Below are 7,044 nucleotides of genomic sequence, written 5' to 3' on the forward strand. Positions count from 1 at the left end.
TTGTGGTTTTGCTAAATTTGCCTATTCGTGGATATTTTATTTCGTGGTTTTTCCAATCTCTGTATACTAAGCCTATTGAAAATATGTTATTCTTTGAGCATTTAAGTTCGTGGTTCATCTGTATCCACGAAACCCACGAAAATTAATATCCAACGAATATTAATGAATCCACAGTATATAGTAACCAATTTAAACAAAAAAGGACATGAATTATATGACAATTCCAAAGCAACCTAATAAGACCAAAAATATATATATTTTGATTCATATTTGAAACAAAAATATAGTTTATACCGTACATAAAAATATTACGAGAATTGTTTTGACTTTATGAATAAGAAACCCACAGGCAATCTACTACGTACGTAATGAAGAACATCCGTAATTTCATGGTCATATTTTGTTTAAATCTTTTAGCGTTGTTTTTTGCGTCTGGTTTGGTTTATTTTCGGTACTCTTTAGTTTTTATTGTTCATGAATTTCTACATCTAAATTTCTATATATTATTTCTATTTCCAACATTTTAAAATTACTTTCGGTCTATTCAAACTGCACAACATTGTAAATCATACAGGATTAGTGACACCCGTCTTGATGTTAGTACACATTTGTGTCTATGATTAGTTTATTTACAACCACTGGTTCGATGCCACTGCTTGTGGAGATTTATTTCCCCGAGGGTATAACCATCCCAGTAGTCAGCACTTTTTGTGCTGACATGAATTATCATTGATATGGTTACATTTTACATTTATAAATCAACTGTTTACAAAATGGTGAATTTTTGAAATACTAAAGCTGTTTTACCTCAGGTATAGATTACCTTAGCTGAATTGGGCAAAACTTTTAGGAATTTTGGTCCTCAATGATCTTCAACTTCATACTTTATTTGGCCTTTTTTAACTTTTTTGGATTCGAGCGTCACTGATGAGTCTTTTGTAGACGAAACGTGCGTCTGGCGTATATACAAAATTTAGTCCTGGTATCTATGATGAGTTTATTTGTATATCAAACTCGTAATTAGGAACGCTAAGAGATTGTTTTAATTGCTTAGTTGCATTCTCGAAGTTTCCTAATTTAGTTCTAAACAAAGTACTGAAGGAGTGTCGTACATGTTAACATTTCTTTTCGTTGAATAAAATAAATCTATGTTTTATTCAGTGCCCTTTTGAAATGATCTATTCAAGTTGTGCATTTCATTATGATTATCTTCATTCTAGCTGTTGAGAAAAGAAATGCAGAAGAAGACTGTTCCCAGGGAATCAAAGACGATTGTTCCTATAAGGGATGTAGTTATATACCTAATGGAATAGACTCCTGTGTTTGTTACTGTCCGGTACGTACTTAACTTTTATCATTTGTCCCACTGATTGCAGGGTTTGAATGAGAGTTTGTTCGTTCCTGTATGATTAGGTTTATAGTATTTATTCTCTATTCTTTATTTACCTTTTTTCTTGCCAATTATACTCTATTCTTTATTTGTTAGAAACCAACTCTTTTTTTTTTTACTTTTTTAAGGCTGTTCTTTAATGTGTTTGTCCTTTATTCTCTGGAGGTTTCTTTCTTTGTTCTCCCCTCCAGAACCTAAGCTATAGGGTATAAATGTAGGTTACCCTGATTAACTGATGTTAAGGTGGTAACTAACACTACAGGGAGATAACTCTGTAAAATCTGCTAAACGTTTTAATTACGTTGTGTTGTTAAGGGAATATTAAGTGAAGTGTTGGGTACCACCTTAACATCTCATAAATTAATTTAGAAATACAAATCAGGAAAAGTAACAAAACATTAAGCAAAATAGAAAAATGAATACGTTAAAAAAATGTTATTACATATTGTCAGTTATAATGTTTTAGATATAAGAAGATGTGGTGTGAGTGTCAATGAGACAACTCTCCATCCAAATAACAATTTTAAAAAAAAGTAAACCATTATGGGTCAATGTACAGCCTTCAACACGGAGCCTTGGCTCACACCGAACAACAAGCTATGAAGGGCCCCAAAATTACTAGTGTAAAACCATTCAAACGGAAAAACCAACGGTCTAATTACTTATAATGTTATGATATATAATAATGCGATTGATTGTTTTTTGGTTTTCAACTTTGATAGTACATTGAAGACTACTGCCATTTTAGCAATTTTAAATTGTTTGGTATTTTTTTAATTTCACCATGTACTAAGTGACTGCTAATCATTTTAAAATATGTACGTATAGTTATTTTAGCGCTTTTATACCAGGTTCAATCCACCATTTTCTACATTTGAAAATGCCTGTACCAAGTCAGGATTATGACAGTTGTTGTCCATTCGTTTGATGTGTTTTATCCTTTGATTTTGCCATTTGATTAGGGACTTTCCGTTTTGAATTTTCCGCGGAGTTCAGTATATTTTTGTGATTTGACTTTTTATCACCAATAGAAGGGGTGTGGGCTATCACTTGTTGAGACAGGAACCCGACGAAATTACATAAGTCGTACATATGTCAACGTACCGACAGTATTCCATGTAAAACGTCCTGAGTCTAGAAAAATGTGAATACAATTTATAGGGACTATCAAACATCTACCGTCAACACCGATATTCCGGAAATGAAAATAAACATTAAGATTCCACGTAAGACATCCATTAAAGTGGCTTGTGTAATTTGGTGTTATTGAAAGTCTGTATGAGCATGCAATGGTATAATACTGTTATACGTGAAAGAATTACATTAGTTCATTCTCTTTTGTTTTCCAGGGTGTTGATGAAGAAAAAGAAATAATGAAGTGAATAATTTGTCACATGTGCGGACTGTCTTGAATGATCTTACCTGAGCCTTTAGATGTCAAGTGCACGTAATGGATGCATATAATTTATTAAAAAGTTTTTATTTCATTTCTGTTTGCTGTTTTAAGGTCAGTGTATTGAAGGAAAACCTTCATAAAGTCTGTTCCGCTCGGATGAAATCGAGATTCAATTGATCACCCAGATTAAGTACTTCCGCAACAGAAATCCTTAGTATATTTTTTAACAAACTGGTACCCGGTTGTTATTTGACAAGTTTGACAATATTACTGTATGTATATTCTAAAGGCGTTCTGAATGTTTTACGGAAAGCACCAACCAAAGTTTTGATTGATTGGTGACTTCATTATCTCCAGCGGCAAATATAACATGCAATGCGATTTTCATGACAATAGCATGTTAACTATATTTGAATATACCATGAGTTTACCATATTACCCTATTCATACACTGCATTCTGAATACGAGTCATCCCTCATCTAACTCCTAAAAGTTTTTTTGTATGTAAAATTATCTAAAACGATATTTTTCAATTTTAAAAAATCTCAACTATTCAATCATTAACTTACTAGTAAAAAAAACGGAAAGTTGTGTCTCATTCCTGATTGGGCTGCATACATAGTTTTCCCAAAATATTTAGGACTTGATATCAATTGTTTTTGTTGATGTTTTATTGTTTCGTTGATTTATTTGGGTCAATATCTTTAAATTAATTGTTTTTTCTATAGGCGGTAATAGAAACGTTTTTTCCTGTAGCTCAATCCATATCGTAAACTTGGATATGTATGATAGCTAGTTTCGAAGCTGTGACATTTTCACATTTGTGGTTAATGTTTGGGGTACGAAGAGTGATTACCGTTTCCATAAATTTGCAAAACCCGAAAATCCTTCCGTGATGCGGCTCCTCGTGGTAAAAAAATTCCTATTTCAAAACAATAAGTTATTTCAAATTTTATTACTTTGAACACATGTAATAGCTCCATAGTGTTGACACATTTATTTTATGTTCCTCTTCTTTCCTAATCATCCCAAATGGTTAATCTCAGTCATTTGTAAAAAATAGAAACATGTCCAATATCACTACACTGAGATTTTTGGTATACACACAACTTTTTTCATTTCGAGGCGCATTAGGGATATTGATCCATTTGGATGTCCTTTATTCATTTTTGAGGTTGTGTTGATATAGTTTTATTTATATTAGAGGCAAAATAAGTTAACAGTTGTTTATTTTACCTGTTACCTAATCTATAAATTCCGTCTCTGCCAGGCGCACCATCATACGATGTAACTTCGGAATTGCTAAATACCGGGCCTCAATCACAACCTAACTACATGATTTATATTGGGATTTCAAAGTTGACTTTGTATTACCGGATATATACAATTAATGACCAAAAATGGGAAATTAAATATATACTTTAAAACGTGTATGTACATGACTCCTCTACTAGCTATCCATACTTCTGCTTGCAAAGTTTACAAAAGTTCTCCAAATGGAATTGTTCACAATTTAACGGTTTTAAGATTATTTGCACTCGTATACTGAAGATAACTAAGTTATTTGAGGAAGTAATGCTCTTCTCTGATGTAGTATATAGCAATAACCTCTCTAGATAAGCATACAATAAGAAATGGGGATCCGACAAAATCTCAAAAAGATGATAAAACTGGGATGTCCGTTGAAACTTTAACATAATTTATCCAAGAGACAAAACATTAAAAAAAAACATTTTGCGTAGTTCTTTAATTTCAAATTCAGATATATTGACGACTCCTCACTATAATCAACATGTCAGTCAATCTGTAATAACATTGCATATGCCACCGTGAGTTTGTGATAAAAGAGACTACAGAAACTAAGATGTCTGCATCATATCTTGACATTTTCTTTAATATTGACACTTCACAAAAATCCATGTTTCATGAACAGGGGTGTGCTAACATCAACATGCTTAATACAGGCCTATGATATCAGAGAGATATTGAAACTTATTAATCGACAACAATATCACAACGTCATAGCAAAAGTTGGAGAACGAAGTAAAGACAAATAAAATTTAACAAAACACTACATAGAAAATTATCTACTCGAACCTTGCTGAAAACCGGGAGTTATCTCTTGAGTCCCCGGAAGGTGCAGCAGATTCTGCTCCACATCTGATACCTAAGTCGGTGGGAATTATGAGGAAGAACCGGCGGTTATCTCGTGTGCCCCCGGAAGGTGTAGCAGATTCTGCTCCACATGTGATACCTAAGTCGGTGGGAATTATGAGGAAGAACCGACGGTTATCTCGTGTGCCCCCGGAAGGTGTACCAGATTCTGCTCCACATGTGATAGTCGGTGGGAATTATGAGGAAGAACCGGCGACTGAAATAGACACAAAATAAGTTTTAATGTCGCAATCACGAAAAATGTTACCTTTAATATTTACCGTGTCTCAACTTACTAGCAACATCTTTTCGCGGTTTTAGATCTTTAAATACTAAAGTACCAGATCATATTTGAAAATTTGCCATTTGTGTCCCATTCCTTTTTATAAGATGTTAATAACTTTGAATTGCTTGGTACGTGATGCATGCATATGGTGTTGACGCGACTTATCTGAACTCTTTTTGAAGTTCTTTGAGTTCCACTCGTTTTTGTTTGAAAAAATTGAACATCGGTAAACTACTGTTGCCTCTAACGTTTGTTATGGACTGATTAAATAGAATAGAATCCGGCTCACGTCAAGAAATAGAATTCACGGGTATCAAGTGTTGTGTTTTGTGTGATATTGTTTGTCTGTGGGATTTTTGTTTTTTGGCCATGTCGTACGCTGTGACTTTATTTTCGTCTTATGAGTTAGGATGTCCCTCTGGTATCTTTCGTCTCTCGTGTTAATCGATTGATATATTTTCATATTCTTGCATATATTGTTATAAAAAAAGCTACAACCAAGACAAGGGATTACACACTCTAAAATAATATATTCAAGCAAAGGCTGTGCAATGCTTACTTATCAGTCAACCCCTGAAAACTTTACTGGGATTCAAATTTTATTAATTAATTACAGAGACAAATTTACAGAAACAAGTTGTTAACAATCAGCAGTGCGATATCATGGTGAAACCAAGATCAGTTATCAAATTAATTATACAGACCTGATCGTAGGACAGAACAATCACTACAATCGGAAATATTCCACAGACTACAGTCATGTTATCATGGCAAGTGTATACTGCCGATCAGAGATGTTTTTTCATTACTTTTGTTGAGAGATATTTATAGTTGCAAGCAGCAGGACAAACCATTCCTTTATGGACAGGGTTAATTTGACGTTTGTCTTAGAGTCGCCCCAATGTTACAGCTGTTTTATACCACCCAATTTTAGATTGATATCGCCAAAGCGTATTTTAAAATGACAAAATGTTTTGAAGTGTCCAATGATACTGGTTACATTTGGTACACAAACATTTGACCACCCCTCTATTCCAATGCACAACAGGTTTAATATCCGAAGCTTACCATTCATATTTGCAATATTATAGGATTTGTGGTTTAAGAATTTTGACGAGTTCTATAACCAGTTTGGTATTCCAGATTTGCTAAACCTTCCATGAACGACCATAAGTATTCCAATCAAGGGTCACATTCCTGTATTAATGTTCCCACAATACAAAAATCATTTTAAATCTGAAATACTTATTTAAGTTACAATTGAGAATGGAAATGGGGAATGTGTCAAAGAGACAACAACCCGACCATAGAACAGACAACAGCAGAATGTCGCCAATAGGTCTGCAATGCAGCGAGAAATTCCCCTACAAGGAGGCGTCCTTCAGCTGGCCCCTAAACAAATATATATACATTTGTACTAGTTTAGTGATAATGAACGCCATACTAAACTCCAAATTATACATAAGAAACTAAAATTAAAAATGATACAAGACTAACAAAGGCCAGAGGCTCCTGACTTGGGACAGGCGCAACAATGCGGCGGGGTTAAACATGTTTATGAGATCTCAACCCTCCCCTATACCTAGCCAATGTAGAAAAGTAAACGCATAACAATACGCACATAAAAATTCAGTTCAAGAGAAGTCCGAGTCTGATGACAGAAGATGTAACCAAATAAAATACGTATGTTTAGTGCTATGTTAAACTATCCTATATAGAAGAACATTTCTTATCTTCTGTCACTCAGTTTCAGATTGAATAAGTGACACTTTCTCAATTTTTAAACGAATAATAGGTGGTTCTATCCTTAAAAATGT

Source organism: Mytilus galloprovincialis, chromosome 11 (genome assembly GCF_965363235.1).
Source record: "Mytilus galloprovincialis chromosome 11, xbMytGall1.hap1.1, whole genome shotgun sequence".
In the NCBI taxonomy this organism is placed as follows: Eukaryota; Metazoa; Mollusca; class Bivalvia; order Mytilida; family Mytilidae; genus Mytilus; species Mytilus galloprovincialis.